This window comes from Pongo abelii, chromosome 15, assembly GCF_028885655.2.
Source record: "Pongo abelii isolate AG06213 chromosome 15, NHGRI_mPonAbe1-v2.0_pri, whole genome shotgun sequence".
NCBI lineage: Eukaryota > Metazoa > Chordata > Mammalia > Primates > Hominidae > Pongo > Pongo abelii.
Window position 1 is genome coordinate 322,210 of NC_072000.2, and position 12,253 is coordinate 334,462.

Sequence of the window (12,253 nt, forward strand, 5' to 3'; positions counted from 1 at the left end):
CAGAGTCCAGAAATAGACCAATACATAGAAAGTTAATTGATTTTTTATGAAGATACGAAACTGGATTAATAGAAAAAGGAAACACCAGTGGTGCTGGCATAAATGGTTATCAAGATGTTAAAAAAAAAAAAGTAAATCTTGAAACCAGACTCACACCATGCCAAAAATTAATTTGAGAATAATGACAGATTTAATGTAAAAACTAAAACGATGATGCCTCTAAAAGACAATGTGCAATATTTTCCTGACTTTGGGGTAAGCAAAGATCTCTTAGATCAAAGAGATAAGGCAGTAACCACAAAAGAAAAAAAAATAAACTAAGCTTTATAAAAATTAAAAGCTTCTGACCATCCTGGCTAACATGGTGAAACCCCGTCGCTACTAAAAACACAAAAAATTAGCTGGGCGTGGTGGCAGGTGCCTGTAGTCCCAGCTACTTGGGAGGTTGAGGCAGGAGAATGGCATGAACCTGGGAGGTGGAGCTTGCAGTGAACCGAGATCACGCCACTGGCCTCCAGCCTGGGCGACAGAGAGAGACTCCATCTCAAAAAAAAAAAAAAAAAAAAAAAAAAAAAAAAAAAAAGCTGTTCATCTGAAAACCACCATTAAGAAACTGAAAATGTAAAACTCAGACTGGGAGAAAAGACTGATACCACCATCAACTCTTGGCAAGGATGTAACTGGAGCACTAATTCATTCTTGGTGGGAGGGTAAAATGGCACAACCACTTTAGAAAATTTTTGGCAGTTTCTTACATAGTTAAACATTCACCTATCCTTTGACACAGCAATTCCACATCTACATATCTACCCTAGATATTTACCCTAATTTTAGAATTGTTGATTTGCCATTTCAAAAGCAATGATTCTTCCAGAACATTAGCTTTATACCATTCCATATTTTATATATTTTTTAAGCTACCATAATTTATGAAGATTCAAAATGCAACTTGCCAAGTTTTAAAAGAGAAAAAAAAGGTATGGAAACAACTAAATGGAAAATAGGCTGGTTAAGTGTGTTTGGGTCAGTTTATTTCTAGTATCATTTACAGGCTACCCTGATATTTTATTTAAATTTTTCATTCATTTTAGAGTTGACAAAATAATGATTTTTCCTGTGAAGATACTTCGTTTAAGAGACAACTGACTTCTATAACTAAAATGTATACATGTTCAAAGAAAATAACTTGTAAAATATATTTGGTTGAATAACATTTACATTAAGCCTTTAAAATTATGTATCAGAATCTCCGGCTATTAAGCAGTCTAATGGTGCCTACTAAGTCAGAGAGTTGTAATTCTTCTCTCCTGTGCTCTGTTCTGACAATGAAGTAAAGGCATCAGTAGCATCTACTGTGCTAAAGAATAAATGGAATTTACAACTGTAGGTAATATTTAAGCACTTTAAGACAAATATGAATACATCATAAATTTCTAATTAGGAAAATATTTTCAATGAGATCTCAAGAAATGTTAACATTTTTCAGAATAGAGCACTGAAAACTGACTCACCAACAATATCAAGTTGGGTTTCTTCATCTTCTCTTTTACTCTTCTTACCTTTGCTCTTTTTCTTCTTACTACAGGACATAATTTATATAGATGAGTTTAGGTATATTGATTTGTGTGATAAATAAATATCGTAAGATTGAAACTTGGAAGTCTTTTAAGCTGTTTCGTTTATAAATTATTGATTTAGGAAGACTTACATTGCTATGCCCTCTTAAATACAGTACTGAGAATTTGCTTCAGACTTTGTACATATTATGTTAAAGTTCAAAGCAGATAGTAGAGCCACACTGCCAGATTTTAAATCCTGATTCTGTCACTTCTTAGCTCTACGATTTTTGGAAAAGGTACTGAATCTCTGGGAGTCAGTTTCCCCACTTAAAAAATTAGGATAATAACTTAACTCTCAAGGCTATTGTGAGAATTAAGAGGTAATATGCATCTTCACACATTGCTGGTGGAAATGTAAAATGGTGCAGCATCTACAGGAAACAGTTTGTGGTTCCTCAAAAAGTTAAAGAGTTACCATATGACCCAGCAATTTTACTCTTAAGTATGTATACCCAAGGGAAATGAAAACATACGCCCACAAAAATATTACGTAAGACTATTCACACTAGCATTAGTCACAATAGTCAAAAAGGGGAAACAACCTAAATGTTCATCAACTGATGAATGGATGAACAAAATGTTACATCCATACAATGGACTACTACGCAGCCATAAAAAGGAACAAGTGCTACAACAATGATGGACCTCAAAAATGTTATAAGTGAAAGAAGCCATATACAAAAGGCCACACGTTGCATGATTTCTTAGGAAATATTCAGAATAGGCAATTTCACATAGATAGCAGACTAGTGGTTGCCAAGGACTAGGAGAGGGAGAGGATGGGATGTGACTGCTTTAATGGGTAGGAAGAGATTTCCTTCTGAGATGACGAAAATGCTCAGCAACTAGACAGTGGTGAACCTCTTGAATATATACTAAAAACCACTGACTGTACAAAAGGGTGAATTTTATAATTATGAATTACATTGCAATAAAAAATAAAAAACCAAGAGCGATTTGAAAAAAGTTAATGTGCAAAGTGCCTACAACAATTTCTTGGCACATTGAAAGTGCTATATAAGCATTAATTATGATCATTACGATAACCTTAAGACACTCTTGTCTGCATTTTCATCATAAAGTTTTCAGAAGATAACTCACCACTCCTCACAGGAAATTCACACATTAAAAATCTCACATTCATTCAGGATATACCTGTCACTTATTCTGGCATCTTCATGAGCCCAGACTCCTCGAGAGGCTTCCCAAGGGCAGTGGCTTCAGCTCACTCCTTGATACTTTCTTTCCATCTCGCCTAAAAATATCAAAACCTCTGTTTATCACGGAGACCAGGAGGAATGCTCAATATTTGTATGCACAGTCAACCTCGGGCAAATCTGCCAGTTAAAAAAGAAGCAGGGATATGAGTGCACAGGTATTTTTCTCCTAAAGAGCTAATAAATTACCACTACGACCTCCTCCTTACATTTGGCTCAATTTATTTACTGCATATATGTTCTCTCATTTAATCCTCACCGTCTTCTAAAGGTATAAAAAATGGTCTGAAAGTATAAATGTGTAAACGGAGGTTCAAAGATATTTGATCTGTTAATGAGTAAATGGAAGTTCAGACATATTAAGCAATTTGCCACAAATTACAAAATTAGTAAATGACAGAGTGCAGGTTCCAGCCCACATCCCAATCAAAGCCCATATACACCTCAAAAATTCATCCTGTGTAATTCATCCTGGTTTCACTCTACATATTAGCTTAGAAAAAATTAATCTATAATTTTTCCAGGAAGAGACAATGGAGAAAATAATCATCCCTAACAAAGGAAGTTATTATCATGAACTACGAGATCAGACTAACGCAGACCACCAGGCAGAAGCCTGGAGAGATGCCTCAGGGGACCCAAACTCGTGGGTACGGGTCCACGGGTCACCCGCCCGTCTATCCTGTTTCCAGGGTCGTCCGCGCGGGAGGCTGCTCCTCTCTGCACAGGCGCCAGGAACCGCGGTCCTGCCTCTGTCCAGCCTGGAGAGGGGCCAGGGCCAAGCCTGGGAGGCCACAAAACCGGCTCTCCGGGCCACGACTTCTACCGGATTCGCGGGGGTGGAGTGCGTCCGAAAAGAACTGAGGAGGCTCCCGCCGGAGCTGCAGGACCCACCTCTTCGCCTTGGTTCCCTTGAGCACAAGCTTGGTCGACTTCACATAAGAGTTCTTGGCCATGGCTCCGGGAGACTCCTGCACGGAGAGGCTGAAGCCGACTCAGGACGAGTATGTGACCCGCAGCAGCACCAGGGCGGGGAGGAACAGAAGTGGAGGCGAAGTAAACACTCCTTGACAGCGTATTTCTGTCCAGAACCCGCCTTCGTCTTGACCCAAACGCTGAATGGCTGAGATTTCCACTTCCGCGTTTCTTCTGGAGAGCTACGGCAGTCGCAGAGGGCCGAAAGGTGTCCGCACGCAGCTGCTCCCTGGCTCCCTCTCGAGGAGCCCCTGAGGATTCGCGCCTCCCCAGGGGAGGAAAGCCCGCCAGAGGCGCCGGTGCTGGCTGTGGTGGGGCTGCTGGGCGCGCTGTGGAACCGCCTCCCGCTAGAGCTGCGGGCTGGCGACGGTCCCCGCGGGGGCGGGAAGCGGCTCAGGCTGCCCTCGCCGGCCTGTGGCGGCGCGTCTGGAAGCGCGGGCCACTGGTGCGCGGGTCACTCGGGGCTGTGCCTTGCGCGACTGTGTGTGCAGGAAACAAGCAGGAAATACCCTAAAATAGAATGAAACGCCATGTTGAGGGCGGCGGACGTCGCGAGTGCTGTGGGAATGTGGGCTGAGGTGGAGAGTTATGGTGGCGTGTGTTACAAGCTCAGGGGTCAGGAAGAAGCCTAATGGTGGAGGCGGCATCTGAGGAGGGTCTTGAAGGCTGGGCAGGCTTTTGCCCGATAGAGATGGAGGAAGCTAGTTCTGTCTGATGGAGGAAACAGGGCGGAGGCGTGGAGGGAGCCATGCAGCGCTGGTGTGAGGAGCCGCGAGCAGGCCAGGCCTGTAAAGCAGAGTGATGGGAATCAGGATAGAGAAGGCAAGTCGGGGTCCTGTGGTCGCTGAAGAATTTGAATGAAATCAGTAAACAGGTGAGAGGGATCCATCGCAAGAGCATGGGATGAAACGAGGAGTAGTCCACAGTGATTCCTCTGCAGAGGTGGGTATTATTCATCGCGTATGTGACACCAAAATGGTGGGTATTATTGACCGCGTATGTGACACCAAAACAACCCCACTCAAGCTGTGGCTCTTTCCCTAAAGTAGAAAACAGAGACCAGTTGGGTTCCAAGCATCCACGAAGATCTTATTAAATTCGTGATCCCTGGTGGCACCTTGGAGTCAGGATTGGCTCATCTCAAACCTGACTCAGAAACAAAACCATCTCAATGTGCAGAGATGAGCGGCCTTACCACTATCATAACGTATTTTCTGGTGTTTTCACAGTGCTGCACTTCCTAATCCCCATTCCACCGCAATCCACATGCCGTGATGCCCAGAGGCATTAACAAAGGAGACACACAGGGGCTCCTCACGTTTGCTTTCCATGGTTTTGATGAAAATCTGTTTCCTCATCTCATACAATGTGGTTAGCAATAGTATCATTTAGGGTTGAAGAATTAAATGGTACAAATTATATAGGGTGCTTGTTATAACCTACATGGAAAATGACTAGGATATGTTAGCTATGCTCATCACCAACATCGTTATATGATGGTAATAATCAGATAATCAATAAGGCTGACACCAAGAAAATGGATACATGCTCTGAGGGAATGAATGTGGAGAGATCAGAAGGTCAAGAACAAAGCCGTACAACATGTCTGCAGTAAAGGGATAGAGAAAAGAAAGGCTATAAAAGAAATAATGAAACAGAGTTAGATTAAAATTATAAAATCAAAGCTAAGGAGAATTTCCAGAAAGAGTAATATCATTTAATATCATAGAAGTTTAGGAGCACAAGATGGAAAAAAGGCCTCTGGGTAACTGACATTGAGGCAGTCTTTAGGGAAGCACCATTTCCAATAGAGAAGTAGACAGAAAGTCAGCTTGAAGCAGGGACTAGGTGAAGAAGTTGTTGGCTGGTCGCATGGGGAAATAAATAAGGGATGGCATATGCCATATTTCTGGATTTCATTCTTTCTTGCCCAGCCTCTATATATGCATAGAATTTGGCGAAAACTTACAAAAAATAAAAATGAAACCAATTTCATTTGTAGACTCAAATACAATGCTTTGTGTTAGAATCAAGATAAATTAATGTCTCTCCCTTCTATTCTCACCGTGAGTTTTGAAATTAAACATCAGCTTTTCTTCTTCATTAAAATCATTTTCAACTCCTCCCAGGTGTTGGTGGTTTGAGGGAGTTACATAAGCAGTCAGGTCTTGATGAGTAGAGGAGGAGGGAACAAACACTTTCAGCAAAGGCAGAATTCTGAAATTCTGCTCATATTTTTCTCCAGTAACTTTCCTGTTTGTGAGGTTATTCAGTCATAAAGATCCTAGTGAAATTTTTTTCAAGCTTGACTAATCATAATCACTGTGGACGTTTGTTTAAAATGTGTATTCCCAGGCCTCTCACCTGCTGATTCTAATTCAGGAGATCACGGATGGGACTCAGAACACATGTGTTTGACAAGTATCACAAGTGGTTCTTATGGTCAGGGAAATTTGGGAATCTAACCAGGAATTTATGTTTTTATGACTGGCAGCTAGAAAAGATTCCTAGAGTCTTTGCTTTTTGAAAATAAAATATTTCTTTTTTAAAAGGAAAATTGTATGACTAGATACAACATTTATACACGTGGCACATGTACTATACTGTGTACTTTTGTCATATTTACAGTTAAAGATGTGTAAGAACACTCTGAGAAAAATTATATATTAAATGCAAAGAGGGGTGAGTCAGGGTTGGGGAGAAATGGGAAGGGTGTGCTTATTGTTGCTAAAAGGTAGAAAAGCCAGGATGATAGCCATCTAAGGTTGCAAATAGCACATTCTAAGTTGAGGGAGCTTCATAATCATGTCTGAACGATTCTTTGATATACTGAGTTGAAAACAGTGGCTTTGGACAAGATTTGAGGGAGAAACAAACTATGCTTTAAAGTGTTCATTTAAAAGACTTTAATTAAAGGAAACTCTTTGCATTTACTTAAGCTAATTTAACTTCAGGACTTTAACAAATTACTATCCCTTAACCTCTTAAAAATTGCCTTTCATTTCAAATGAAAATTTAAGGTGGCTTTTATGTTCGATTGGTATACTTGTGTGAAGACTTAACAGCAAGGCACTGTACATTTCTAAATGTTTACTTCTTAATTTTGCTGGAAGAAATATACTACTCAATTGATTATTTTTAAAGCAAAGTAAAACAATTTATTTTGACAAGCAACACTGTATTTTCCCAGTTTTCTGGTGGCAAAGATTAGGCTTAGCATCACTAATCATCAGAGAAATGCAAATCAAAACCAAAATGAGATACCATCCTACACCAGTCAGAATAGCTACTATTAAAAAATTGAAAAACAAGAGATCTTGGGAGGCTGTGGAGAAAAGGGAACATTTACACATAATTGGTGTAAATGTAAATTAGTTCAGCCACTGTTGAAAGCAGTTTGGAAATTTTTCAAAGAATTTAAAACAGAATTACCATTCAAGCCAACAATTCCATTACTAGTATATAACCCAAAGAAAATCAGTTATTCTACCAAAAAGACATATGCACTTGCATGTTCATCGCAGCACTATTCACAATAGCAAAGACATGGAGTCAGACCAGGTGCCCATCAACAGTGGATTGCATCAATGAAATGTGGTACATTTACACTGTATTATTAGGCCGTTCTTGCATTGCTATGAAGAAATACCTGAGGCTGGGTAATTTATAAGGAAAAGAGATTTAATTGGCTCATAGCTCTGCAGGCTGTACAGGAAGCATGGTGATGGCATCTGCATGGTGCCTGTGGAGTCTCCAGGGAGGTTTTACTCATGATGGAAGGCGAAGAGGGAGTAGGCACATCACATGGCCAGAGCAGGAGCAAGAGAGAATGGGATTGTGGGTAAGTACCACACACCCTTACACAACCAGATCTTGAAAGAATTCACTATCACAACGACGGCATCAGGCCATGAGAGGTCCACCCCCATGACCCAACCACCTCCTTCCAGGCCCCACCTCCAACACTGAGGATCACATTTCACCATGAGATTTATAGGGGCCACTTTCTAAACCATTTCACACACCATGGAATACTATGCCACCTTAAAAATAATAAAATCATGTCCTTTGAATCAACATGGATGTAGCTGAAGGCCATTATCCTAAATGAATTAATGCAGGAATACAAAATGAAATGCCACATGATCTCACTTATAAGTGGGAGCTAAACACTGGGTACTCATAGACGTAAAGATGGAAAGAATAAACACCGGGACTAATAGAGCGGAGAAGGAGGAAGGCAAGTTTTGACAAACTAACTATTGGGTACTATGCTCATATATTAATCTGTTCTCACACTGCTGTATAGAACTACGCGAGACTGGGTAATTTATAAAGGAAAGAGGTTTAACTGACTCACAGTTCCACAGGCTGTACAGGAAGCATGGCTGGGAGGCTTCAGGAAACTTATAATCATGACAGAAGGTGAAGGGGGAAGCAAGGCACGTTCTACCATGGCGGCAGGAGAGCAAGTGAGCCAGGGTGGATGTGCCATATGTTTAAACCATCAGATCTCATGAGAACTCACTTACCATCTAAGAACAGCAAAGGGGAAATCTGCCCTCATGAGCTAATCACCTCCCACCAAGTCATTCCCCCTACATTGGGAATTATAATTCAACATGAGATTTGGGTGGGAACACAGAGTCAAACCATACCAAATCAGCATCTGGATGATGGGATCATTCATACCCCAAAACTCATCATTATGATATATACCCATGTAGCAAACTGGCACATGTACCCCTGAATGTAAAATACAAGTTAAAATTATTTTCAAAATAAATTAATTAATGAATAAATAAATATAATTAAATGAAATTAAAATTTTGAATTAAAAAAATTTGAGAGTGATTTCAGCTTGACAGTTATGTAAGTTATGTAAATGGAAACAGTGAGTTCTGTAGGGTTTGGATCAATTACACTGTCTGTACTAAGTTGATGTCCAGTTGTTTGGATGAAAAGAAAAGACGAGAAACATATTGATCCAACAGGAAAAAAATGGACAAGTTTTTATGACAGCAAAAAGAAGAATGGAGGAAATAGGACTGAGGTTATAGTGATTGATAGATATTAATAGACGACTAAGTCAAAAGCCACTGGTTGCAGAAAATATTGATTAATTTTGTTTTATTACAGTCAGACAAAAAAATCCTATAACCTGCCTCTAGAAAAAACCCTTTTAGCCCTGTAATTATCTATATTCCAAGAACCATTCCATTCATTAAGTAGTGTATAGGGTAATTAATAAGTGAATTATTCACAGAATTAAGATAGAAGTTTTGAGTATTTCAGGATATTAATAGTATACTCAATGAAATAAAATAAAATTTGACTAGAGGTGTGATCACCATGAATGCCATGTTGGTATCTTGCTAGATTTGGCAACTTAGAGTTGAAAAATTTATTAATAAAATAAACGTTCCTTGATGATTAATTTACATTTAGTAGACATGCTCTTTCTTCTTCCTTCCCTTTCTTATTCATTCATTCGTTCATTCCTACAGAGCAGTAACTTTCATTCAAAGATTTCCAGAATCCTAAGGAATTCTTGAATGTCATCATAGGGAGCCAGGTGTGAGGATTCCCAAAAGTTGTGTTTAATACTTGAAAAATCTCAAAAAGTTTTATATTTACACCAGAAAAAGCTATACGGATTTTAAGTTATATATATATGGTTGAATACTTTTTATTTCTCCCCAGAACTGAGTCATTAGGGTTAATAATGTTTATTATTTCATACTGACCTAATGGGTATCCTTTATGTATCATTGATTACTTATTAATAAAATAAGAACCCACCCAAAATTACAAAATAAACATATTTTGTGGGTTTTTCTTAAGGCTTTTCAAACATAAAATCAGAGGAGAGGATTAAAAGTAATCCTTGATTGTTAAAAAGGAAGGGAACTACCAACTTAGAAAATTGTATGAAAACAGCAAGATATATACATGGCCCTCAGACCGGCTGCCTGTTTTAATAAAGTTTTATTGGAGCACATCCATGGATCTATGGTGCTTTCCTGCTACAATGGTAGAGTTGAATGGTTGCTATAGACACCGTATGGTTTGCAAAGCCTAAAATATTTATCATCTTGTCCTTTATAGCAAAAGTGAACCCAGTTTTAGAACATTCACTTTACAAATTGTGATACAGTGGATGCTGCCTTAACTGACCTCCACTTAACTGATTTGTAATCAGCACTTTCTGGCACCCCTGTACAACTTATTGACTGATGTCCACTGCAAACTGAAAGTCTTTGAGCTACTTTTAATGCCTGTACATTTCTCCTTCCATCACAGAAATTGTATGGTTTCTAAGAGGAAGCTGTATTCATTCCTAAATATGTTTATGCCATTTGTTCTTGTTCTTGTTGTTATGCAGTTTAATTAAATATTATGTTGAGAGGCTGAGACGGGCGGATCACTAGGTCAGGAGATCGAGACCATCCTGGCTAACACGGTGAAACCCCATCTCTACTGAAAATACAAAAAAATTAGCTGTGCGTGGTGGCGGGCGCCTGTACTCCCAGCTACTTGGGAGGCTGAGGCGGGAGAATGGCATGAACCCGGGAGGCGGAGCTTGCGGTGAGCAGAGATCGCACCACTGCACTCCAGCCTGGGTGACAGAGCGAGACTCCATCTCAAAATAAATAAATAAGTAAATAAATAAATAAATATTATGTAAACTGAGAAAATCAGTATAACAAGAGTAGTATTGTTGGTTCTCTGAGAAATAAACTAAATGTGTTGGAAAAATGAGAAAAACAGTTTCTGTCAGCTTAAGAGTTGGCAAGACAACTGGAAACAAATGGGAAAAATTGTGTAATCTAGGATTTCAAATTGCTTTAGCCCAGTTATCTTCACAGAAAGTGAACAAGAAATCAATGACAACATATCGTTGGCATAGTGTCCACAAGAAACTCCACTCTGAATTCGTGCAAGGCTTTGACCTTGTCATCAAAATTCTGGCAAATTTATTTACACATGTCTTTTAAATTAAATTTAGGTTTTAAGGACTTACATCTAATACTTCTTATAATTCCTCCATCTAACTTAAATTTGTGATTAATCTGTTTATTACTGGTCCCAATCTGATTGAATAAGGGGGCTTCTACCGTTTTTGCTAACCAAAAGTTTACTTTGATGAAGATGGAATTGTAAATACAATAATTCAAGTTTAAAGAATTAGAATGGTAAAGGTTAATACAATTTAGTATGCCTAAAAATCACTTGAAAAGCTTACTAACAATGTAAATTCTTGTGACTTAGTCCTGAGATTTTCATTCAATAGGTCTAGCATGGGGCATAGGAATCTGTATTTTTAGGAATGATAAAGGAAAATTGCTTAAAATAGGGTAAATTATGACTTACAAATATAAAATGAACACTTGTCTAAGATTTCAGTTTAACTCATTTATTTAATGAGGGAGCCAGTAAGATGTTATACTGAGTTTTATGGAAAATTAAAAGAACTACACATATCTAAGCACTAAGGAACACTGAAAAAATCTGGTTGATAGGTTCAAAACTGACTTCTTGATGGGAGGTGGAAAAAGGAAAATTAATTATACTTCAACCAAAATCAATCATTTGCCTGTCTATAGACAACAATATTTGCATTACTATCAGTAATCTACAACTAACAGAATTGCAAATAACAAGGAAAACAAAAGGCACAGAGACCCCATAGAAACAGATAACCCAGTTATTCTAGACAAGGCTGAGATTTCCATTAAAGACACTCAGCGGTAATTTTGTTGGTCCATCTTAAAATCTTTCCATGTTCTCCTGAAACAAATTGCTTAAGCAATTCAAATACAATGAATGTGGTCAGTGGTTCACACCTGGAGAAATCATTTTCTAACCTATAATAAAGACTGTTGAATTACTCCCATTACTGGAAAGAATAAAATATTACCACATAAATTCGTATTATGATAATGGCCCACTATGAATGCTTTGGTGTTCTTGATTTTCTTAAGATTTATTAATATTTCTGAAGTAACTACTAAATGCCAAGCAATATATTTTCTAATTTAATCTTTCATTGACTTTTACTTTCACTTTAATTGAGCTACTCACTTTCATGGCTATAAACTTAACTTTTCAATAACTTAAAAATTGATTTCTAATGTTATAAACTTTAATGTTCCACTCTGTGACATGCTCTTTCAGACTCTCTCTTCCTTACTGCAAACTCACCTTCTTTTCTGTCTCTTCCAGTGCGCCAGTATTTTGACTCTTCCATTTTCTTTTTTCTTTTTTTTTATTAAGAGGATACATGATAATTTCACATGTTGATGGGGTACAGTGTGGTATTTTGATACATGACACACCGTTAAAAACCTCTCCTCCCTATCTTTCCCAGTCTGGTAATCACTCTTCTACTCTCTGTTAGATCAGTGTTTTTAGATTTCACATATGAATGAGATCATGTGA